A 26977-nucleotide genomic window follows, 5' to 3' on the forward strand; every position below is an offset into this window, starting at 1 on the left:
TTTAGAACAAGTGTCTTAAAGATGCTGAAAGAACTAAAGGAAGATATGGAGAAAGTCAAGAAAATGAACAAAATGGAAATATCAATAGAGTTAGGAAACCTAAAAAGAAACCAAAAAGAAATTCTGGAGCTGAAAAGTACTGTAACTGAAATGAAAATTTCACTACAGTGATTCAAAGGCAGATTTGAGCAGGAAGAAGAAAGAATCAGTGAATTTGAAGATAGGGTAATGGAAATTATCAAGTCTGAGAAATAGAAAAAAAAAAAACTGAAGAAAAGTGAACAGAGCCTAAGGAACCTGTCAGGCATCCTCAAGAAGAACAACATATGCATTGTGGGAGTCCCCAACAGAGAAGAGAAAGAGAAAAGGGCAGGGAGAATATTTGAAGAAATAATGGCTGAAAATTTCCAAATTTGATGAAAGATATGAATATAAACATCAAAAAAGCTCAACAAACTCCAAGTAAAATGAACTCAAAGAAACTCACACTGATAAATATTATAATCAAACTTTCAAAAGCCAAATACAAAGAGAGAATCTTGAAAACAACAAGACAGAAGTGACTTGTTACATACAAACAATCCTCAATAAGATTATCAACAGATTTCTCATTAGAAACTTTGGAGGCCTGAAGGCAGTAGGCTGATAGATGCAAAATGCTAAAAGAAAAAAATTGTCACTAAGATTCCTATAACGGAGAGAGAAAAGTCAAGATGGCGGCGTAGGCAGACTCTGAACTCAACTCCTCCCGCAGACACAGCCAATTTACAACTACTCGTGGAAAAATTACCCCTGAGACAGAACTGAAAACTGGATAAGAGGAACTCCTGCAACAAAGGACAATCCTAATTGAGGTGGAAGAGGCAGAAACTCCCTTCTGGAGAGGAAAAACGCCGCCTTCACAAGCCGCCAGCTTCACAGCCGCCCGGGAGCAGCCCACAGGTATGCAGCCCTCCCTGGAAGCATGGGGTCCTGAGCCGGGGAGCACCCCCGCTGTGGGCATTTTGTGGACCCAGCACAATCGAGACCAGTGGCATAATATCTGACTTTGCCTGCTACTAAAACATTGGGGAGTACCCCCAGAAAACCTGGTTCACAAAGAAATTAAAACCAGCTCTTAAAGGGCCCACACACAAACTCACCCATTTCAGAAAGCATCCTAAAATCACCAGAAAGAATGGTGCATAGTGCTTTGGTGAAAAGAGACTCACCTGACAGGCCCTGAGTGCATCTCGGTGAGAGGTGAGACCTCTCCAGGGACTGGGACATTGGCAGCAGCCATTGTTGTGGCCTGGTGTGGGCATGCTGACACAGACGCCATTGGAGTTCTCCCTGGGGCCTGCTAGCCCAGGTCTGCCCCATCCACTAGAGCACCGATTTAATCCAGCTCAGCCAGGGCAGGCAGCCTACCCTAGAGACTGGCCCCACCCAACAACAAGCCCTCAGGCAACTTGTGGGCCTGCATAGATTGGTGACTGGATTCTCTGCAGCCTGCCAACTGAGCTGACTTCAGTGGGGCAGGGCGTGCACAAGGAGCGGGTGGAGAGTGTGGGGTGGTGGTGGAGTGTGTGGGGCTCCCGCCGTGGAGAGACTGGGTCCATGTCAGGAGGTCGGGGCGCACACACGGGGCAGGACTGTGTTGACTGTGTGTGTGGACCTGTGGGCGGCAGGGCTTGTCAGCTGCAGAAGACTTGTGCTTCTCAAAGACCCACATAGGGGGTTTGCCCCACCTTCCAAAGCCTGAAACAATTGGGTGCTCCCATGCCTGAGGCCAGCCCCACCCAGCTGCAATCCTCAGAGAGCTGACAAGAGACCTAAAGGCTGGAGGCTTATAGCAATCGTAAGCCCCTGAACGTAACAACCTGCCATGCTGGGAGCCTACTCACTTAAAAGAAATACTGCAACACAAATGTGGTATTAGAACTTGAAGCCAACTGTGCTGGGGCTCCCCACACCTGATAAAGAGACTGAAGGGCCCACAACAACTACAAACAGCTGAGCATTACAACAGCTGACCAGGAGCATAACTCAGCCTAGCTGGGCGCATACAGGGAGAGCAAACAGGCCACAACAGAAGGACACACATAGCCCACATAGGGGTCACCCCTGGAACATTGAGAACTGAGGGAAGCACACTGCAGGACTCCTAAGGCATCACTTGTATAAGGTCACCTATCCAAGAGCAGGAGACGTAGTTGACCTGCCTAATACGTAGACAAAAGCACAGGGAAAGAGGCAAAATTAGGAGGCAAAGGAATACATTCCAAGCAAGGGAATAGGACAAAACTCCAGAAAGGGAACTAAGTGAAACAGAGATGAGCAACCTACCTGACAGAGAGTTCAAACTAAGAGTGTTAAGGATGCTCACTGATCTCCGGAGAAGAATAGATGAACTCAGTGAGAATGTCAACAAAGAAATGGAAGATATAAAAAAGAACCAATCAGAAATGAAGAATATGATACTGGAAATGAAAAATTCACTAGAGGGACTCAAAAGCAGAGTAGAGGATACAGAAGAACGGATCTGTGAGCTGGATGAAAGACTAGAAGAAATTACGCAAGCTGAACAGGTAAAAGAGAAAAGAATTAAAAAGAGTGAGGACAGTCTAAGGGACCTCTGGGACAACATCAAGCGCACTAACATCCGTGTTATAGGTGTCCCAGAAGGAGAAGAGCGAGACAAAGGGGCAGAGAATCTATTGCAAGAAACAATAGATGAAAACTTCCCTAACCTAAGGAAGGAAGCAGACATCCAGGTACAGGAAGCACAGAAAGCCCCAAACAAGATAAACCCAAACAGGCCCACACCAAGACACATCATAATCAAAATGTCCAGAATTAAAGATAAAGAGAGAATCCTAAAAGCTTCCAGAGAAAGACAAGTTACATACAAAGGAAACCCCATAAGGCTATCAGCTGACTTCTCAGCAGAAACCTTACAGGCTAAAAGAGAGTGGCACGATATATTTAAAGTACTAAAAGGAAAAAACTTACAGCCAAGAATACTCTACCCAGCAAGGTTATCATTCAAAATGGAAGGAGAGATCAAAAATTTCCCAGACAAGCAAAAATTAAAGGAGTTTGTCACCAAGAAATCAGTGCTACAAGAAATGTTAAAGGAACTCATTTAAGGGGAAAAGAGAAGACCACAAATAGGAAAAATTATCTATTTTCCTGATAAGAGGGCAATGGATACAAATGCACAAAAAAGGGGTTAGATATGATATCAAAAACATAAAATGAGGGAGGAGGGGAGTTAAAGAGTAGAGCTTTCAGACAGAGGTCAAACTAAAGAGACCATCAATTCTGTATAGAAGGATAAAGGAACAGAGAAGGACTACTAAAACACTGAGGAAAAAAGTTAAAAAATGGCAGTAAGTACATACTTATCAATAGCTAGTTTAAACATCAATGGACTAAATGCCCCAATTAAAAGGCATAAGGTGGCTGATTGCATAAAACACCAAGACCCATATATATGCTGAATACAAGAGACACACTTCAGACCTAAAGACACTCACAAACTGAAAGTGAAGGGATGGAAAAAGATACTCCATGCAAATGGCAACGAAAAGAAAGCTGGGGTAGCAGTACTCATATCAGACAAAATAGACTTTAAAACAAAAACTGTAAAAAGAGACAAAGAAGGGCATTACATAATGATCAAGGGAACAATCCAACAAGAGGATCTAACACTTGTAAATATCTATGCACCCAATGTAGGTGCACCTAAATATATAAAGCAATTATTAACAGACATAAAAAGAGAAATAGACAGTAACACAACAATAGTAGGGGACTTTAACACTCCACTTACACCAACGGATAGATCATCCAAACAGAAGATCAATAAGGAAACATTGGCCTTAAATGACACACTAGAACAGATGGACCTAGTAGATACATACAGAGCATTCCATCCAAAAACCGAAGAATACACGTTCTTTTCAAACACACATGGAACATTCTCCAGGATTGATCACATATTAGGCCACAAAACGAGTCTCCATAAATTTAAGAAGACTGAAATAATACGAAGCATCTTTTCTGACCACAACGGTATGAAACTGCAAATCAACTATAGGAAGAAAATCAGAAAAGCCACAAATACGTGGAGATTAAACAAAATGCTACTGAACAACGACTGGGTCGATGAAGAAATCAAAGAAGAAATCAAAAAATACCTGGAGACAAATGAAAATGAAAATACGACATGCCAGATTTTATGGGATACAGCAAAAGCAATTCTAAGAGGGAAGTTTATAGCAATACAAGCCTATCTCAACAAACAAGAAAAATCTCAAATAAACAATCTAACAATGCACCTAAAGGAACAGGAAAAAGAAGAACAAACAAAGCCCAAAATCAGTAGAAGAAGGGAAATAATAAAAATCAGAGCAGAAATAAATGAAATAGAGACTAAAAAAACAATAGGAAAAATTAATAAAACCAAGAGCTGATTCTTTGAAAAGATCAACAAAATTGACAAACCTTTAGCTAGACTCACCAAGAAAAAAAGAGAGAAGGCACAAATAAGTAAAATCACAAATGAAAGAGGAGAAATTACAACAGACACCTCAGAAATACAAAAGATTATAAGAGAATACTATGAAAAGCTATGTGCCAACAAATTCAACAATCTGGAAGAAATGGATAAATTCTTAAAATCATACAACCTTCCAAAATTGGATCAAGAAGAAGTAGAGAATTTGAATAGACCAATCACCAGTAAGGAGATCGAAACAGTAATCAAAAACCTCCCCAAAAATAAAAGTCCAGGACCAGACGGCTTCCCTGCTAAATTCTACCAAACATTCAAAGAAGACTTAATACCTATCCTTCTCAAACTCTTCCAAAAAATTGAGGAGGAGGGGAAGCTCCCTAACTCATTCTACGAAGCCGACATTACCCTGATACCAAAACCAGACAAGAACAACACACAAAAAAGAAAATTACAGGCCAATAACACTGATGAACATCGATGCAAAAATCCTCAACAAAATACTAGCAAATCGCATACAACAATACATTAAAAAGATTCTACACCATGATCAAGTGGGATTTATTCCAGGTATGCCGGGATGGTTTAACATTCACAAATCAATCAACGTGATACACCACATTAATAAAATGAAGAATAAAAATCACATGATCATCTCAATAGATGCAGAGAAAGCATTTGACAAGATACAGCATCCATTTATGATAAAAACTCTGAATAAATTGGGTATAGAAGGAAAGTACCTCAACATAATTAAGGCCATATATGACAAACTCACAGCTAATATCATCCTCAATGGTGAAAAACTGAAAGCTATCCCTCTAAGAACAGGAACCAGACAAGGATGCCCACTCTCACCACTCCTATTTAACATAGTACTGGAAGTCCTAGCCAGAGCAATCAGGCAAGAGAAAGAAATAAAAGGGATCCAAATTGGAAAGCAAGAAGTGAAACTGTCACTAGTTGCAGATGACATGATTTTATATATAGAAAACCCTAAAGAATCCACCAGAAAACTTTTAGAAGTAATAAACGAATACGGTAAAGTTGCAGGATACAAAATCAACATACAAAGATCAGTTGCATTTCTATACACTAACAACAAAGTAGCAGAAAGAGAAATTAAGAATACAATCCCATTTACAATTACAACGAAAAGAATAAAATACCTGGGAATAAACTTAACCAAAGAGGTGAAAGATCTGTACACGGAAAACTATAAAACATTGCTGAAAGAAATTGAAGAAGACACAAAGAAATGGAAAGATATTCCGGGCTCTTGGATTGGAAGAATTAACATAGTTAAGATGTCCATACTTCCTAAAGCAATCTATAGATTCAACGCAATCCCTATCAAAGTTCCAACAACATTTTTCACAGAAATAGAACAAAGAATCCTAAAATTTATATGGAACAACAAAAGACCCCGAATAGCTAAAGGAATCCTGAGAAAAAAGAACAAAGCTGGAGGTATCACATTCCCTGATTTCAAAATACACTACAAAGCTATAGTAACCAAAACAGCATGGTACTGGCACAAAAACAGACACACAGATCAATGGAATAGAATCGAAAGCCCAGAAATAAACCCACACATCTACGGACAGCTCATCTTTGACAAAGGAGCCAAGAACATACAGTGGAGAAAAGAAAGTCTCTTCAACAAATGATGTTGGGAAAACTGGATAGCCATATGCAAAAAAATGAAAGTAGACCCTTACCTTACACCATACACAAAAATTAACTCAAAATGGATTAAAGACTTGAATGTAAGACCTGAAACTATGAAACTTCTAGAAGAAAACATAGGCAGTACGCTCTTCCACATCGGTCTTAGCAACGTATTTTCAAGTACCATGTCTGACCGGGTAAGAGAAACAATAGAAAAAATAAACAAATGGGACTACATCAAACCAAAAATCTTCTGCACAGCAAAGGAAACCATCAACAAAACGAAAAGACAACCTAACAATTGAGAGAAGATATTTGCAAACCATACATCTGATAAGGGCTTAATCTCCAAAATATATAAAGAACTCATGCATCTCAACAACAAAAAAACTAACAACCCAATTAAAAAATGGGCAAAAGACCTGAACAGACATTTCTCCAAAGAAGATATACAGATGGCCAACAGACACATGAAAAGATGTTCAAAATCACTAACTATCAGGGAAATGCAAATCAAAACTACAATGAGATATCACCTCATGCCCGTCAGAATGGCTATAATTAACAAGACAGGAAACAACATGTGTTGGAGAGGATGTGGAGAGAAGGGAACTCATAAACTGCTGGTGGGAGTGCAAACTGGTGCAGCCACTATGGAAAACAGTATGGAGATTCCTCAAAAAATCAAGAATAGAACTACCATATGATCCAGCTATTCCACTGCTGGGTATTTATCCAAAGAACTTGAAAACACCAATGCGTGAAGATACATGCACCCCTGTGTTCATTGCAGCGTTATTCACAATAGCCAAGACTTGGAAGCAACCTAAGTGCCCATCAAGGGACGAATGGATAAAGAAGATGTGGTATATATACACAATGGAATACTACTCAGCCATAAGAAACGATGCAATCCAGCCATTTGTGACAACATGGATGGACATTGAGGGTATAATGCAAAGTGAAATAAGTCAGAGGGAGAAGGTCAAATACCGTATGATTTCCTTCATTAAGTAGTAGATAATAACAAAAATAAACAAACACATAGAGACAGAGATTGGATTGGTGGTTACCAGAGGGGAAGTGGGGAGGGAGGAGGGTGAAAGGGATAATGCGGCACATGTGTGGGGTGACGGGTTGTAAGTAGTATTTGGGTGGGTGAACATGATGTAATCTATGCAGAAATAGAAGTATAATGATGTACACCTGAAATTTATACAATGTTATAAACCAATGTTACTGCAATAAACAAAAAATTTAAAAAAAAATTCAATTAAAAAGAAAAAAAAGATTCCTATAACCAGCAAAACTGTCCTTCAAAAGTGAGGGAGAAATTAAGACATTCCCAGATAAACAAAAGCTGAGAGAGTTCATTACCACTAGACCTGCCCTTCAAGAAAGGATGAAAGGAGTCCTGCAGGATAAAATGAAAGGACGCTAGACAATAACTTGAAACCATATGAGGAAATAAAGATTTCAATAAAGGTAAGTGCATGGGTAATTATAAAAGCTAATATTATTGTGATAATTTATAACTCTATTTTTTGGTTTGACATGATTTAAGAGACTAATTTTTTTTTTTTTTTTTTGGTGAGGAAGATTAGCCCTGAGCTGACATCTGTTACCAATCCTCCTCTTTTTGCTGAGGAAGATTGGCCCTGGGCTAACATCCATGCCCATCTTCCTCTACTTTATATGTGGGATGGCTGCCACAGCATGGCTTGATAAGCGGTGCATAGGTCCGTGCCTGGAATCCGAACCCATGAACCCCTGGCCACCAAAGCAGAGTGCCACGGGGCCGGTCTGAGACTAACACATCTTTAAAAGAAAAATCATTTGTCCAATAGCTAGTATTATTACAACTTTGGTTTGTAAATCCACCTTCATTTTCTACATAATTTAAGAGATGAATGCATTTAAAAGAATTTTAGTTTATGTTTTTGTGCACACAATGTATAAAGATGTAATTTTGTGACATCAGCAACCAAAAGGGGTGGGGATGGAGCTATAAAAGAACAGAGTTTTTTTATGTTATTGAAGTTAAGCTGGTATAAATTCAAATTAGAGTGTTATAAATTTCAGATGTTAAATACATCCCATGTATTTATCCCATGGAAATACAGCCCATGTTCTTGGATTGGAAGACTTAATATTGTTAAGATGTCAATACTATCCAAAGCAATCTACAGATTCAATGCAATCTCTATCAAAATCCTCATATTGCTTTTTGAAGAAATAGAAAAACTCATCATAAAATTCACGTGAAATCTCAAGGGACCCTGAATAGCCAAAACAATCTTGAAAAAGAAGAACAATGCTGGAAGACTCACACTTTCTAATTTCAAAACTTACTATAAAGCTAGAGTAATCAAAACAGTGTGGTACGGGCATGAAGACAGACATAGACAAATGGAATAGAATAGAGAGCTCAGAAATAAACCCTCACATATTTAGTCAACTGATTTTTGGCAAGGGTGCCAAGACCGTTCAATGGAGAAAGGACAGTCTTTCCAACAAATAGTGCTGGGAAAACTGGATATCCACGTGCAAAAGAATGAAGTTGGGCCCTTAGCTAACACCATAAATAAAAATTAACTCAAAATAGATCAAAGATCTAAATGTAAGACCTAAAACTATAAAATTCTTAGAAGAAAACACAGGGCAAAATCCTCACAACATCAAATTTGGCAATGATTTCTTGGACCTGACACTAAAGGCATAGGTAACAAAAGAAAAAAATAGACAAATTGGACTTCATGAAAATTTTAAAATTTGTGAATCAAAAGACAGTATCAACAGAGTAACAAGGCAATCCAAAGAATGGGAGAAAATATTTGCAAATCATATATCTGACAAAGGATTAATATCCAGAATATACAAAGAACTCCTACAACTCAACAATAAAAAACTATCTGATTCAAAAATGGGCAAAGAACTTGAATAGACATTTCTCCAAAGGAAATATACAAATGGCCAATAAGCACATGAAAAGATGCTCAACATCACCAATCATTGGGGAAATGCAAATCAAAATTGTCATGAGATACCACCTCACACCCATTAGAATGGCCACTATTAAAAAAAAAAAAAAAAACAGAAAATAACAAATGTTGGTGAGGATGTGGAGAAACTGGAACCCTTGTGCACTGTTGGTGGGAATGTAAAATGGTATAGCTCTATGGAAAACAATATGCCAATTCCTTGAAAAATTAAAAACAGAACTACCATATGATCCAGCAACCCCACTTCTGGGTATATACCCAGAAGAACTGACAGCAGGGTCTCAAAGAGACATTTGTTGTCGTATAGCTGAAACTAATATAATGTCATATGTCAACTATACCTCAATAAAAAAAAGAGAGATTTGTACCTCTTTGCTCATTTCAGCAATACTCACAATAGACACAACACAGAAGCAACTCAAGTATCTATTAACAGATGAGTGGATAAGTAAAATGTGGTAACATACAATGGAATATTACTCAGCCTTAAAAAGAAAGGAAATTCTGACACATGCTACAACATGGATGTACCTTGAGGACATTATGCCAAGTGAAATAAGCCAGTCACAATAAGACAAATACTGTATGATTCCACTTATATGAGGTATTTGGAGTAGTTAAGATCATAGAGACAGAAACTAGAATGATTGTTGCCAGAGGCTGGGAAGAAGGGAAAATGGGGAGTTATTGTTTAATGGGTACAGTTTCAGTTTTACCAGATGAAAAGCATTATGGAGATGGATAGTGGTGATGGTTGCACAACATTATGAGTGTATTTAATACCACTAAATTAGACACTTAAAAATGGTCAAGATGGTAAATTTTATGTTACGTGTATTTTAACACAATAAAAAATTCAAAACAAAAGAAATGAACTATTAAAAAATTGAAAAAATAAATGAGAGAAGAGAACACTAGCCCCGCAGACTTTACTCTCATCTCACTTATTTGTACTCCAACAAGCTTTCTTTGTTGTTTCAGAAAGGTAGGGAATTGCAGCTATGGCAAAGAATTCCCCATAATGGGCAGCCTATCTTCTCTCTGTAGCAGGAAGTGCGCCTGATGGTGGACGTCGTTCTCATATGTGTCACTGCCATAAAAGGCTTGAGAACTTCTGTATGCATGTGGCTTTAATCTCTATGCAAAACGAGAGTTTTCCATTTTCAGACACATAGTAGATATAAAGGAAGTTCTTTAAGCTACTGTAAGGAAAAGGCACCATACAATTTAAAAGGTATTAGTACTGACGATCATTTCTAAGATGATCATCTTGACTTTATGCAAACACACTCACAGCTTCCTGATCTTTCAGGAACATTTTGGGGAGTAGAGGGATGTGTTGGATGTGCATTTGTGTGTGTGTGTGTGTGTGTGTGTGTCTAATTTTCATTTCTACTGCATGGGTTCACACAGCCTAAAACACTAGCATCAAAAGACCACAATGAATGTTATAGATGCCAGCACCTCCTGCATGATCCTGGGCTTTTACACCCGACACGTGGGAACAATTCATGAAAATAACCAGGCAGTCTCACACCATATATCTGTTGAGTAGACCCTCCCTGTCTTTAAGCTTGTATTGGAAGTAGCTGGAAGAAAAAATGATCTCTTAACCTATTTTCACCCTACCTTCACTTATAAGAAAAGCTCCTTAGTTGCATAAAATTATTTAACTAATGAATCACTCAGGTGACTAGTCAAGATGTAGGAATGACAGTGGTTCAAAATGCGTCGGTTTTTTGTTTTCGGGGGTTTGGTTTTTTTGACAGCATGAGAATATTCCTGGCTGAGTAAAAGGGTAGCAGTAACTACTGTTGTAAATTACACTGACTTTTCCCAGGTTGTTGAAGGCAGGATGGAAAGTTCAGCCAGTCAAAGCACAGGCTGGCTCTCTATCCCACACCTCATAAAATGAGCCCAAGGTACCTTTGCAAGAAAGCCACTTGGACCATACAATGCCAGAGTCATTGGGGAAGAGAGAAAACGTGAAAAGCAAACTATAGGCTTTAAAAAAATACAAATCCAGCTTATATTTGGATCCAACTACTTTAAAATACAACCTCTCAGCCCACTGGCCACTCCACTTAGAAGGAAATTCTAATTTATTTCTAAGGGGTGGCAAAATTCATTAGGATCACAGTCTCCTCCTCCAGGCTTACGGTTTTAAAAATTGCCTCTGGGCACTTGCCTAAAATAACTTTTCAGAGTCTATACTTCAATAAAGAGTCCTTTGCTGAAACTTGGATCAGATGTTCATTTATTACCCTTACCTCTTAATCAATTAAAAATATATCGTAAAAGCACATTCTTTATAAGAGGAAAAACATAGCAGCTATTCTCTTTGCTGTGCTCACAGCCCAATTTTTTTTAAATGAAGGGAACTATGCATGTGCGCTGAGTGTAGAAACTATGCCTGCATCATGGGGTAGCTAAATGAAATATTATTACATTATCAGAATTCGACAGAAAGGGATGGGTCAGAGGCAATAACTTCTCTTTGCAAGTGTCAACTCCGAATGGGGGTGGGAGTGTTTATGAGACTGGGAAAAGGACTAGAAAGTCATGTTTTTATTCTGTTTTTAAAACTGAGCATTCTCTAGGTAAAAGGAACCTAGCTTTTTCTGTTTTAGAATAGGGATGACTACAAAAGTGTTTGTAGAGATGGCTTATTCCTAAATCCCCCCTTCTTGAAATAATATATATTTTAAAGATCAAAGCCTGGGAGTCCCTCCCCAACTTTCCATTCTTCTTGGCACACGGCTATTGTGGCCCCAGCCAGGTCCCAAATACAGTCATTGAGACATATGATGTCACAGTCTAGGATGCACGTTCCTCTCCCTGCCCCCACCCCTCCCACACACACACATTCATAAAGAATGGAAACAGCTCTGAAAATCATGTACTTAAGCATGTTTTGTAAGGTTATGTGGCTCCATCACCCAGAGACGAAAGAGTAGGAAAATCTAGACTGCAGAGAGAAAAAAGATGTTCTCACAGAGGGGTTTATTCTCCCTAATCAGAATTTTCTGCTCTCTAAAATCAATGAGTTGCCCACTAAACAAAAGAAAACAAAGAAACAAAACCTCTTGACTACTTCATAAAACTCTTTCGAAGGAAGTCTTTTTGAAATGTTAAATTTCTGGTCCATCTGAAACAACATTTTGACATGTTAGACTTATCATGACTTTGTCCTTCAACTGGGGACAATCCATCAGTGAACATACAATTTTGAGTGATACCTACATGCCTCACGCTTCGTCTGGGGTTCAGGGCTGGATATCAGGGAAGTTAGGGTTTCTACCCATAGGAAGTCTGTGGCCAAGATTGGAAGACATAAGTAACACTTGAAATAATTAACAAACTCTGTCAGATAATACATAGTAAGGTGTGGAAGTGTGTACCATCATAGGAGTTATGAATTCCATGGGAGTGTGTTGCAGATTGGCGTCCTCAGAAAGCAGACCCTGAGGTGGAGATTAGGGTGCAGGAAGTTCTTGGGGAGTGCTCTCGGAGCCACACCTGGGAGGTAAGGAAGGACTCAGGTCTGAGCCGACAGAAAAGTTGGGCTGTGACACAGGTCCTCTGAGGAAAGCTCTGAAGCTTCAAAATTGTCCCACGTTGAGCCTTTAGGTGGTGCTACACATTCCCACCAGACACTGAGAGCGAGATTGCTCCTGGAGTAGAGGCAATTCCCACCGTGAGCTGACAGCTGGTGGCTCCTCACCCAGCCTGCAGCTCTCCCAGCAGCTGGGGAATAAGTTCTTCAGCTTTGAAGGAGGATTCTGGGCAGCACAGCGTCCACGGGAGGACGGCTCCAGGTCGCAACAACTGCCCCTGCTCTGGGAAAGGTCCCTGATCACAAGGGAAGGCCCCCAGTAGCCCCACTTCCTCGCCCATCTCCACCTGGCTGAATGATCAAATCACCTGACTCAAGCTTACGCATTCCAATTTTCTGCTGGGACTTGAAACTTGGCACAGATGCAGGAAGGAGCAGTTACTGGAGCTGAGGCAGTGCCCTACAAAGTGGAAACACTTCTGCTGCTGCGCTCCCTGGAGATCTCTTCCTGCCACGTGGAAGCCAGGATTTCAGCTCTCCCTTCAGTTCTATGAGGGACCGCAGGACTTTCCCAGGAAATCCATGTTTGGACCTATATGCTGGAACTGGGTTTTGTTGGTTGAAAAAAAAAAACTTACCCTGATTTACAAATAGGGATTATAAGGAGGACCAAAAGAATCTACTATTGTACGATTTTTGTGTGTATAATGCCCAAACTCTCAACCCCACGAAGGTAGGGAACAAGTCTGCCTTATTTTGTGGGATTCCCACTTATGCGTGGTGATTGGCATAGCACAAACATCTAACAAATATTTGTTCAGTGAATGAATGAATGAATGAATGAAAGAAAATGAAGGACTTCAATGTAGGCTGGGATCATCAAAAGGCTTCATGATGGAGATGAAACTTGATCTCAGCATTACATGGAAGGATTTAGCTAAACAGAGAAAAGGACACTGCCAGGAAGAAAAGAAATGCAAATGTATAGGCAAAGGAGACCAGCTGCTTGGAGGGGAGGTTATGGATTACAGGATTAGGCCAGATTGAGCAGAGTATTTTTTTTGTGTGTGTGTGAGGAAGATCAGCCCTGTGCTAACATCTGCCAATCCTCCTCTTTTTTTTTGCCGAGGAAGACTGACCCTGGGCTAACATCTGTGCCCATCTTCCTCCAGTTTATATGGCATGCCGCCACAGCATGGCTTACCAAGCGGTGCGCCGGGCCGCCACAGTGCAGCACGTGCACTTAACCGCTTGTGCCACTGGGCCGGCCCTGAGTGGGGTATTGAAACCCATGGGGAGCAGAGTAGACTTCATGTGGTGGGCAGTGGGAAGGTGTTGCTAGGTCCTGTGCAAATGATAGCTGGATTCCTCATCAGCTTCCTTCCTCTCTAATGAAAACTCAGACTGAGGGAAAATCTAATGCCAAAACCTACTAGAAATTTCCACTCACCTTTATTGCCAATAGAGCTGGGTTGAGAAAAATCTAACTAGAGCCAGACTGAAAAAAGCAATAAGATGTGTTATACCTCTCTCGGAGTCTACTTCCTGCCTCAGAGACTGAGGGTCTACAGCTACCAAAAAACTGAATAATGAAGTGTGAGGCAGCCTGAGTAAGATCCCTGTATGCACCCTGGCTCTCTACAGAAAACTCAGGACAAGAAAGAAGACTCGATGCAGTGGTACATTGCATCCTGGGAGGCATAACCCCACAAGTAAAATTCTATAAGTTGAGTCAGAAAAGAGAAGAATCTGGGTGGCGGACCATGGGGATTGCAGTCTATCCTAGAGGGTGTGGGCCACCCTGGGGATTGCAGTCCACTCTGGGGATTACAGTTGTTCCCATGTTCCAACAGTTCAAAGAATCTAAAGACAGGTCAAAGGGAGATTAAGAAGGTCTCATACCTCAGGAGCCCCACTAGGTGAATCTCTTTGGGGACATGGGTAGAGAGCTGAGCACGTCCATCTGCCCCCAGCTCTAGGTCTAAGAAGTGGAAGTATATAGTGGGTAGAGCCAAGAGCAATTAATAGCAATTAAAGATCTGATAGCAATCATCAAGTGTGACTAGATCTCCTTCTTGTTTGAAGTTCAGAAAGGAGAGGGAGAAGACCGGCCCCGTGGCTTAGTGGTTAAGTGCACGCACTCCGCTACTAGCGGCCCAGGTTCGTATCCCGGGCGCATACCGACGCACCACTTCTCCGGCCATGCTGAGGCCCCGTCCCACATACAGCAACTAGAAGGATGTGCAACTATGACATACAACTATCTACTGGGGATTTGGGGAAAAAAAAAGGAGAAGGATTGGCAATAGATGTTAGCTCAGAGCCGGTCTTCCTCAGCAAAAAAGAGGAGGATTAGCATGGATGTTAGCTCGGGGCTGATCTTCCTCACAAAAAAAATAAATAAATAAAATAAAATAAAAATAAATTTTAAAAAATTTATTAAAAAAAAAAAAAAGAAAGGACAGGGAGAAAAAACACTTGAGGTCTATGATATCACACTTAGACAAGCAAAAAGGAAAAATGTCCAGAAAACTCACAGAAAAAGCCTACAACTGAAAATGATTCTATGCAGGATCCAGAAAAGAAATTAGGAAATGGTTTGGTATCCTTAATACAACGAAGGCAAGAAGATGTATGTGGTCATCTGTAAAAAGTAACAAATACCAAAAAGAGAAAATAGGTTGAAATGAAGGCAAAAGTATTCATTATACTAGTTAATACTCTGTAGTTGCAAAAAAAAAAAAGAGGGACAGGGTAAAAATGAAAGCAAAAAAAGAGAAGGGATTTATTGCAAGAATATTGGGTGATTTACAGACCTCAGGGGCAGGAATAGAGCAGGGGCCTCAGACAGGACTGAGCTGGAATGCTGTGGGAAGGGAAGCAGTGTTCTCTGAGCTCTCTTTGCCCCATTCCCTCACCAACAATGGATATAATTAATATCCTTCATTTCTGTCACAATGATAGGAGAAACGATACTATCTCATTTTCATAGGCATTTCTTTGCTTATTAGGGAAATTGAGCATGTTTTCATGTTCATCAATATTTCCGTTGAGCCTGTGAACGGGGTTGCTGTGAGGAATGAGATGAGAGAATAGAAAAAAATCTCAAAACAAATGGAGGCTGCCGTGCTACTCTTCTTTTGTAAAAAATGAACAGAGGTTTATATTGAATACATATTTCAAATAAATTCTGAAGTTCATCAGGTTTCTATTAAAGAAGAGCAACGTATATGTGTACAAAGGCTATTCTAGGTGATGAAATCGCAACCAAGAAAATAAGCATTTGATGGTTAGATATAATAAAGATTTGTCATTTAGCCCTAAAATAAACCAAAAAAGGGAAAAGAAAAAATGGTAAACCTAAAAGAAATTTCATAGAATAGGCCATCTTTTCTAGACTGTCTTTGATTTCATGGGACTCTGTTTTCTGCAGGAAAAGAATGTGTATGTTCACTTAGCCGTAATTATAAAGTGTTTTCCTCGAGTTTTAACCCAACAAAATCAAAATAACTAATAAGAATTACTTGAACATGTTTTCAGGATTAGTTGTCTCATTTAAGGGGTTGGTCACTACAAAAAGAAAGAGACAAATGTCTTTTCAGGCTTAGCTTCACAATGGCATGATGAAGAATAAAACTGAGTTATACTGACTGCTGTTCCTCTTACTGTAAAGATGACAAGATTCTATATGTATCTTCAATAAAGATATTCTTTCAATTGGCATTGTTTTTACAGTATTCTTTTAAGTATTTTTTCCCAGTTGAGACTGTGTCTTCACTGTAAAAACCACACACTATGTGTTATTGATTCTGTTAAAAAAACAAAATTCAGCTGAGTAAATTTGGAGATCTTTTTGGCTTTATTGAACAATTCATGAATTGGGCAGCATCCCATCTAGCAAATAGAAAGGAGCTCTGAGGAGCTGTACAAAATGGAAGTCTTTTATAGGCAGAAGGGGGTGGAAAAAGGAAGTTTCTAACAAAGAGTGGGTTGTTTCAGGCAAGGTCACCTTCCTTTGGGGGAAGGGCGGGGGTCTATCAGGCAGATGACCTCACTAGTGCTGGAGGTCATTCCAGATTGACTGGGTAAAGGTCAGAGTCCTGGGAGAGGCTAAAACTACAATTAGATTAGATATTAAGCCTTGGTTTGCTGATGTGGGGCTAAGCACAGGTGACTGCATTTTGGGCCTGTTGTTCCATTTTTAACAACCCTGAGTATAACAAGGAGAGAGAGAGATTCCTTTCCAATAAGGACTTCCCTGTGAACAGAGCAGTTCCACTGGCCCCAGCACTTGATGGGGAAGGAATAATTTCAACTGGACAAAAGGATTTATTTTGGAGTAAATCAAAGGCCATTAGCGTTTCCAAAAACTCTGCCAAATGGTTCATTATAATCAGAAAGAAATGTTCTTTACTGCTTAACAGAGGATTGAGCACCCTGCCTCCTCCTGAGGGGTCTGTACATACGCAAATGAACACCCAAACAAACATCTACAAACCCTAAAGTCTGCTTTTGTATTTTTTTCCAGCTTCATTTTCTAACTCTTCACCCAGAGGTATAACAAAGCAAATGGGACTAGAGATTATTTCTATCTAGTTCCTCACAGACCACTTATTTGACCCACATAAAACATCTCAAAACATAGAATGCAAATCTGACCTACATTGAAAAAGACTTTTTTTTTTTAGAAAAGCTATTTTCTTGACCAGAGGTAACAGAAACAGGCTATCTTATTCTAGCTCCAAGATTTCTTTTTTATAGAAGATCTTTTCGTGCCACCCATAGAACACTAAGGAAGCCAGGTGGAATTCCTACGCTTCTTCCTCTCAATCTGGGAAGTTACGCCTTTTCCACTTTAACGAAGGGTTTCCAATTTAGAAGACCCTAGATATACAAGCTCATGAAGCGAAGTATCCAAAAGCAAGACTCAACATCAAACACGTCTAGACCTGCAATGTGCACTTTCTGATCGCCTCTCACGGTGGGAATACTTCAGTCATCTGTATAGCATTTAAAGGAAAAATGCCTATTAAAAAGGAGAAGGTAAGAATGAGCAAACCATTTTTCACATCCGAAAATCTTCCTGTTGTAAAAACCTGAAACAGTCGGAAATCCACATGGCCAGAAAGATCTGAATTTATACTTACTTCAAAGCAACACAGCTAACCCTGCATTGTAGCCTGCCGGGTCCCCCATGCTCCTTCCGAAGCTCCTCTGTCAGAATGAGAACTTCTCAGGGATCCAGGGACTAGTTCTTCCAACTGCTCCTCTTGGATAAAAGAAAACGTGGTGCTCAGTCTTTTAAGCAAGGTTTTTGCCTCCTCCACTCTGCACCCCTCGCTCATCGGCCATATCTTGGGATGTGATTATTTGTTTATATCTGTTTGCTCCTCAAGGGAAAGGACAGTGTGCTGGACTCCTTTTCCCCTCACTTGTTCCCCAGCGCCCAGTGACAAAGACCCTCTCCTTGACCAAATTCTAGACCGGCTCTTCTAAGCCCTGTCTCAACTAGTCCTCAGCCTTGGGTTTCAGTGTCCATAATTGTCGAGCCTGCATTGCCCAGTTTTAGCAAGAATCTTGCTAAGTCCACTTATAGAGAATCCCCCGCCCTCAATATCTGATCAAATTTCTCATCGCAGACCATCCCCTGGGTGATCTGATCACTGTGGCCTGCCCTAAGCAACAATCCTGTTCGGGTTGTCGAATCAGAATCCTTCCTTATCCCTGATGTTTCCTCTTAGTAATTTCCATCCACTCACCCCCTACCCTGCCCCTTGGCTATAAATCCCCATTTTTCCTTGTTATATTCAGAATTGAGGCCAGTTCTATACTGAGGTATCTTTTTCCCTATTGCAATATTTCTGAATAAAATCTGTCTTTACAGCTTTAACTACAGTCCGGCCCTGATTTTCTTTAATAATAGCACAGTACCTGGAATATAGTCTTCACTCAAAAACCATGCTAGGTGAATGACGGATAAGACAAATAAGTGTATGAATGAATGGATGAATGAATGAATGAAAGCAGGAGTGAACCTTCCACCCACCCCACCATAAGAGGGCAGGAATAAGCAGCACAGATGGAATGACAGCCCTCAAGGGTCTCTCTCCTTGCTATGCATTAGCGCCAATTGGTTACCTCCTGCAGAAATCCAACGGTCTCGCAAGGGAGGAAAAAAGTCTTTTCCTCTAGCCATCTTAGGTTCTCTGGCTAGGGCCCTGTAAATTGGACTGACAAAAGACAGATAAGGCAAAAACACACAAATTGATTTAATGTAAGTTTTATGTGACATGGGAGCCTTCATAAGGAAATGAAGACCCAAAGAAGTGGTTGAGCACAAGCATTTTTATTTTAGGTTTGATGAAGTGTGGAAAGTCATGGAAAAAGGTGATAGGACAAAAGGATATGAGCTAAAGATAGGAAATTGGGGGAGACTTAGCAAGGCCTATTTGTTCGGATTCCTCTCAGCATCACTCCATCTGTGGAGACAAGAACGCTTCTTTCCTCCAGGTATAGGGAAGGCAGCTCTCACGTTAAGAATCTCATGACCTGCTTCGGAGAACAGGGGAGGTCAGAGAGTCCTTCCTGCACCTGCCATCTCCCAAATTCCTTCAACCCAAACCATTCAATATGCCAACATACCATATTTTGGGGTAACCTGCCTTGAACTCTATCAGCCGTAACCTCCAATAGCAAGGAGATGGGAACCACAATATGAAGAAGTATCTGAGCTCAGAGCCTTGAGTGTTGAGGAGAAGAAGAAAGGGAGAGGGGAGAAAATGTAGCAGATTAGACGCCTCCCGGAGGCTAATAAAGACCACCAGGAAGGTCTGAGCCTGGCGCCTGGGGGAGGGCTGGAGTAAGCCGCTGCACCTGTGTGGTCACAAATGCGTGTGTGGGATTTGATGACTCCAGAGGAGGACCAAGCATGCGCCTCGGGCACCAGCAAAGCAACGGCACTAAAAAGAGAGAATCTCAAAATTGGAGATTCGTTGTGCAAATTAAATTATTCTTATTTTATTGTTTTACATTGTTTTTATATATGTGAGATGTCATCATCTCTGCAGGGTCAGGGCCTCTAAAGGTCTTAATCCACTCTACGATTACACATATTCGCAGATACAATTTTTGCGCCTCTGGGAATCTAAATGAAAGAGCATGCAGAGGAGCACATGGGATGTCACTATAAAGAAACAGACTGCTGTGAGCAGCTTATGAAAGCTGTCTCATTATTTCCCAGTGGCGCTTTAGATATTTGTGACAACATGTGTGACTAAAGGTTTGAGCTGGGTCCTTGTGTGCTTAGCTCTGTGTGCATGTGTGTCCATGTGAGCATCTGTAGAAGCATGTGTACGCAAGACGTGGTAAGTAAAGGTTCCCAAATGGTATCCTCATCTCAAAAAGGTTGGCTCAGAAGTGAGACAGATTGAAGCAATCTATAAAAAGAATAAGAAACAGAAAGGAAATTGAGTCAGAAGAGGAAAAGGGCCAACATCTTATTGAAGAGACACAAATGCCATAAATTGAAAATGAATGTTTACCACCAGTTATAACTGTTCGCTATACTGCTGTGACGTTTAAAAAATACCAACTCCATAGCATGGTTTAAAACAGTGTTTACCAACCCTGAAAGGGTTTCGACACCCATCGTTCACATGTGAAAGAAGTTTAGGGCAGGTTTAAGAAAAAACTTACTGAAGAACATAAAGAGTTTCTAGTTTATAGACATAATTTGTGAAATTTTCATTAACCCAAGCTGTAAAAACATAGTGCTTTACATTATAGATAGAAGCAAAATCTCAGGGGGATGATTACCAATTTATCATTTCTTGTTGATAGGAAGAAGTTAGCTCTACTTTCTGAAGAGAAGTACAGAAACCCTTTTGTTTTGATGGACTTGGCAAACATAAAAATGAAAAATTATACTGTGATGTTTTAAATCTCATAGACAGGTTTAGTATAAAATGTTACAGTAAAGTGGAAGAGGTATGTAGATCTTAGCTGATTTCCCCCTGGAACCTGTTTTCTCGAAGGTTTAGGTATTTCACAAATCTGCATTTGTGTAACGGTTTACTCTTTTTCAAAAGGCTTTTACATTTCTGATCTTTGTTGATCCCCATAACAACTTTGCATGGTGTTTGAGTATTAAGTGTGAGGAAAATGAGCTACAGAGATGTTGTGTGGTTTTTTCTAGGTGTCACAGTCAGTGACAGCCCCACTACAAGTAATACCAGTTCTCCTTCTACCAGTCATTAATGCCTCTCTAAAGTAACCCAAAGAGTATCTGCACGTGCACTGCGAGAACTATGGAGACATCCATTGCATTGTGTCAGAGGAAGGTTTTATGTGGGGCATTTCCTGCTGGGGAGGCGGACACCAATATGGTCGTCCTGGTGGTGTGGGCTCATTCTGACCAGCTGGTGCCCCAGCCATGATAAATATTTTATTATCATCTGTGATTACTTATGTAGAGGAAAAGACCCTGGATGGGAGGCAGGAAAGTTGAGTTCTGTCCTTGTTTTTATGGTTAAGAATACTGCAGCCATCATCGCTAACACTTACTGAATGATTGCGACGAATAAGGCATCTTGCTAAGTGTGCCACATGGAGAACCTGTTTTAACTCTCACAGCCACCCTACGCAGTAGATAATCTTAGCTTCTATTTTACTGATAAGAAAACCTAGACCCAGAGAAATGAAATAAGTGGCTCAAGGACATGTAGCTAATAGGGTGAGAAGCCAGGCCTTGAACTTGGCAATCACATACCAGAACTTGTGCTTCTGACCATTGTGATAACTTGCCATTCACAGCTTGACAGATTTAGGCACTCTCTTAGTTTCTCAGGGTTCAGTTTCCTTGATTATTTAGTAAAAAGGGTTTCACTAAGCCACTTCCAATTCCATATACATATATATATAAAACATAGGAATTAGAGAAGAAATATAGCTGAAGTGCAACCTCTCCTTTGTTAATCGTATATAAAAGGTGCTCTGAGCCCAACAGATGAAACTGGGGGGCTTCACTATCCCACCTGTTTCCTCCATTTTAAATTTTGTGTATCCCATTAGTTTATTTCACTTCACACTTTAGATATGTTCCCCGTTTGTTACAGACAGAATTTTAAAACCTTAAATGTTATGTCAAATTTCCTGGCTGATGAATCCTTTAAAAAATTCTATTGTAATTCTTTTTGTGTGCACTGTTCTTAAATTTTATTATTTTTAAACCACTCAATTGAGGTATGATTGACGTTCAAAAAGCTGTACATATTTAATGTGCACAACTTGATGAGTTTGGAGATAAGTATACACTCGTGAAACCATCATCACAATCTGTCGTAAACCTATCCATCTCTTCTAAAAGCTTCCTCTCGCCTTCTTATTTATTATCATTATTATTAGTGATAAGGACACAACATAAAATCTACCCTTGTAGCATATTTTTAAGTGTACAATACAGTATTGTTAACTATTTTGTGAATCATTTTTAAAATGAAGAATTATCCCTTCAAGATTGCTTTTGTAAAACTCAGATTTTCATCATGAAGTGCTCACTTAGAAGTGCTCCTGTAATTCAATAGGTCATTTACACGGCTTTGTGCTTTCGTCCCACAATCTTAAAATAGCTCCAAAGAGGTAGTTCAATCTGATATTATGACCATCCTCTCTGTCTTCTTAAGTAGATTCTTCCTTGCCCTGATTCTATGGAGGGGAGGCTTCTGGTCTCTCTCATGGTTATCATTAACACATCAACAATTATTTTACTTCAGTGACATATTTTGTGGCAATAGCTCATCAATAGATTAAGGAAACATTGCGATCTAACACATTCCAGTAAATAATCAGGACAAGATTAACGGTTATATTTAATGAAAGCCATCTGTCTGTTAAAGCAGCTTGCTGACTTTCTTCATTTCATTTCAGATTCCAACAAACTGTGAATGCCTTGAAGCATACTTGAGCCAGGCTGAGTAAAATGTAATTCTTTGGGATTAATATTCGCCTCTTTGAGAACACTAACCAGTATCCACGCGGTCTAGAGCTGGAAGAGGGAAAGTACAGTCAACTGACAGGCTGTTTCGTTGACTTGATGGCTACCAACAGGTCTGTCCTTTATGTCCCCCTGGCTTCAATGAATTGACAAGTGTTTTCTTGGTGTGCAGGCATCATCAAAGAATGATGGAGCCCAGGCATCTAAATTCACTGGTCTTACCAATCATGTTTTACCCTCATCCGCAGAGCATAACGAGTCAACCACCAAAAAAGTTACCTAATTGTCTAAAATTAAATAGTTCCTGCCTTGGTGACCTTTTAACCTAATAATTGGAATAAAATACAAGTTGGAGGGGGCAGAAAAGCTTGCATTGCATCTCTCAAGGACACTCCTCAAAAGTGAGCATGTGCGCTCAAAAAGTCTAGAAGGACATGTTAAAAAACATTAACAATGGCTATCACTGGAAGTGAGATTAAGGGATTTTTATTTCATTTTTAAAACTATTTATTATTTGTGTTTTCAAAATGTTCTCCATAATCTCTTATTACCATCTCAATAATAAAAGAAAAAAACTTTTTGTTTTATTATTAGCTACAATTATGTCATTCCATGACTAATATTTTGGTGACATATTTACAGGTATGACAGTATATGAGATTAAAATTCATATAATTTTATTTGAATATTTAAACATTTATTCCCAAACAAGGGCATACAAGGTTTATCTGAGGAAGCCATTTTCTGTACGGTTATGCTGGTGAGGAAATCTCATTCAACTAAACTCTCCATCATGGAAGAGATGAAAGCAAGAACACAATGAATTCTAGTTTTAAAATAGACCCTTCTTACACAGAAAACAATTTATCTGGAAGTCATCGCTTATGGAGTAACTCTAGCTAATCATAATATAGCTAAGTATCCTGACCATCCAAAAAGGCCTCTGACCAGTTAAAGTAGATGATAAAATAGCTCGATCAAAAGAGAACCACTCGGGCCTTACCCTCAGTCAATTTTTTCTTGCTTTAAGATAAATGGAATGGAGTCCCAGTATACAGAGAGAAACTGGGTCTATTTGACTAATTCACCAGTGTCTGGGAGGGTGTTTTAGAGTGGCCACTCTGGTCCTTCATGTTCCTAAGGGCCATTTGAGGTCCATCAGCAGCCATCAGAGTAAGACCCCTGAGCCACAGGGGAGTAGGAATCCCATTAGCAAGTGTAGCTCAGGCGGGGAACGTCAGGCATAGGTTCTGATGAGCATGAGGGTTGGATGGCAGCGCATGGCACTCCTGATAAGACGAGTCAGTGCCTGAGGGACAATGGGGTAAAACAGAAGGACAAGTAAAACGAAACCTTTATCACTTATTCTGCATGAAACGAAGATAATTCTAGATAGTGTTTTGGGATGTATCACAAAGACTATGGAGGCTGACAGAAAAGAATCATTTTCCTAGCTTCCTCATTCAGTTATCCTTTGCTCCATAAAAAAATCATCCCAAAACTTAGTGACTTCAAACCACAAACCATTTATTTGTTCACCATTCAGCAATTTAGGCAGTTTTTCTCCTGGTCTTGGATAGGGTGACCCGTGCAGCTGCCATTGATGGCTTAGCTGGGGGTCCAGGCCTGCTGGCACTGGCTGGTCCAGGATGTTCTCACTCACATGTGTGGGGCTTCAGCTGGGCAGCTGTGCCTCTCTGTCTACGTAGTCTCTCATCCTCAAAGAGGCTGACCACTCTTGCTCACAAAGCAGCAGTGTTTCAAGAAAGCAAAAGCAAAGCAGTAGGACCATAAGGCGTTTCCTCAGAGGTCACACAATATCAATTCCACCAAATTTTGTTTTTCAAAACCAGTCACAAAGTAGCCTGGATACAAGAGATGGGATAGTAGACTCTACTCTTGGTGAAGGGAATGTTACCGAACCAGGCTCGTTTTGCCTCTGCACAATATGCCAATCACCCAGAGGATGAGTTTACAGCAGAAAAAGGGTTTATTCACAAGACAGCCAAACGAGGAGACAGGAGAACAAGTCTTAAATCTGTCCCCTCGAAAATGGAGATTAGGGATATTTATGGGATAAAGGGGAAGGATAGTCTGAAGTGTGGGAATAGATGATCAGAAGTGAGGTAACTGATGATCTGCGCAAGTATAGTCAAGCTTCATGGCTCTCCATAGGACGCATGTTCATAAAATGGTGGCGTTAGAATGATCTGAGGGTGGAGTTTTCAGCTCCTTGACATCAAAGGGTCCCCTATCTGTCATCCATGCAGGCCCAATAGATGTGTCAGTCATCTTAACCGGCCTGAACTGGACAAGGAGTTGATTCTCAGTTCCTGAAAAACTTAAGCACTTGTTACCATGGTGACCCAAGCATCAGAGATGTCACCTATAGGGTGGGCTTTAGTAATGCATTATCTAACTACTTTTGCAAACAGACAACTAACTGAGTATAGTTAAAGCAAGTTGGCTCATGAATAGCCGGAGTAGCAAAGTTGCATTGCAAAGGGAGTGTGGACACAACAGGCTAGGCTTGTTGAGGTCACGATTGTAATAACCTACCACACTACCCTGGAGTCCACTACCACCCACTACCTTGGGGTCAGTCTGACAGGCACAATGGGCTGTAAATTCCTAGGGCAGCCGCAGCCCTGTATCAGACATCCCAGTACCTTTGGAATGGGTGGGGCACCATGTCAGCCACACACAAGGCAAGATCCCATGGCCTGATGAATCAAGAAGGAAGTTTGCATGGTAATTGAAAAATTCTTTGCTTTTTCAAGCTCAAAGGGTGGGATTTGAATGAAGTTGGGGTTCCCACAATTACACAGGTGTGGATTGAGGCATCAAAATATTATCTTATCATTAGGTTGTTTCTATTTTCCTTTTTGTTTTTGTTTGTTTTATAACCTTTTTTGATAACTTTTCCCCTTGGTTCACAGTGTTTGAAGCACAAATAATTCTAATAAGCTTGATTTGCTGGCTTTCTAACCCATAACAGATTAAAAGGAGCAAAAAGGAGGGAAGCCCAAGAACTACTGGTTCTCAGTTCTCTGACAGAAGCAAAAAGGACCATGGAAAGCCTGGCAGAAAGGAAGAGTCAGAAAAGCTATAAAAAGCAAATTCAATAATTCAACAAAGCTTAACAGTCTGGGGTCATGTACTGTAGGGACAGAACATCCTGTATCATATCCCACCTGTATTTAGGATAACCAAGACCCCAGAAATTTTAAATTATTTTCGGCATATTCAAGCAAAGAACACAGAAGACCATGTATAATAAAACCTCACAAGAATACAAAATTGCAAATTTGAGTATAACTTAACTGGTAGTTGGACCCAAAGTGTGAGAGGAGGGGGATATAGTGACCTCATGATCACTTGGGACATTTTCATTTAGTGTATGGTCAGTGGCGTATAGTATAATTTTCTTACGTTGACATTCCAAGGGGTTAGCCAATCCAGAAAATTTGCTTTTATGAGTCCCCCGATGATGCAAACACAAGAAGTGTTACTTTACTATTTTCTGCCTAATTGGCATTAATTTCAAAAGAACTGAAACCTACTTTCTTTTTCAATTGTACTATATTTTTCTGCAAAATGCCTTTTTCTTTAACAAATTTTTTTTTATTTGATAAGTATAACAATCTTAAAGGGACAGACTTGTTTATTGTCCTTTTAAATACAAGAATATAAATATTCAAGAAAGGCAAAATAACTTGGCCATTGACACATAGCTGGTTAGAACTCACATACTTTGACAATAGTTGAGTTATCACCCCTGTCAGGGGGCATGTGGAGAGGATCTCTAACATGTTCTACACCCAGTTCTGATTGGGGGGCCCCACACCAATGAGGATTTCTCGCACACCAGCTGGGCGTCCCACAGTTCAACTCAATTCTGACACTATCTACCCGGAGATCAGTCCTATGAGACTGTTCCCCTCAGCCTCACTTCAGATGCCAACCACAAGCCCTGATTGTCACCTGTGCTTCTGGCCTACCAGCTAAAGATGAGAGGTTCCCGTAACCTCCTCCCCCTTGGGATTTGATTAATTTGCTAGAGTGGCTCACAGAACTCATAGAAACACATTTCTTACTAGATTATCAGTTTATTATAAAAGGATATAACCCAGGAACAGCCAGATGGAAGAAATGCATAGGGCAAGGTATGGAGAAAGGGCATACAGCTTCCATGCCCTCTCCCAGCGCCCCACTCTCCCCCAAATCTCCATGTATTCATCAACCCAGAAGCTCTC

General features: G+C 40.2%; 1 long non-coding RNA gene across 2 annotated transcripts in view; it reads right to left on the reverse strand.

The window, feature by feature from the left end:
• Positions 1-26977, reverse strand: part of LOC131398796 (uncharacterized) — a 59581-nt gene that overhangs the window by 25687 nt on the left and 6917 nt on the right. Inside the window, exon 2 of one of the 2 annotated variants that reach the window (XR_009216982.1) lies at positions 17878-17999. This is a non-coding gene — a long non-coding RNA (uncharacterized LOC131398796). Of the gene's footprint in view, positions 1-1211; positions 1593-17877; positions 18000-26977 lie in introns of those variants that run through there. The other variant, XR_009216983.1, reaches the window with a different exon arrangement.

This window comes from Diceros bicornis, chromosome 36 (genome assembly GCF_020826845.1).
Source record: "Diceros bicornis minor isolate mBicDic1 chromosome 36, mDicBic1.mat.cur, whole genome shotgun sequence".
In the NCBI taxonomy this organism is placed as follows: domain Eukaryota; kingdom Metazoa; phylum Chordata; class Mammalia; order Perissodactyla; family Rhinocerotidae; genus Diceros; species Diceros bicornis.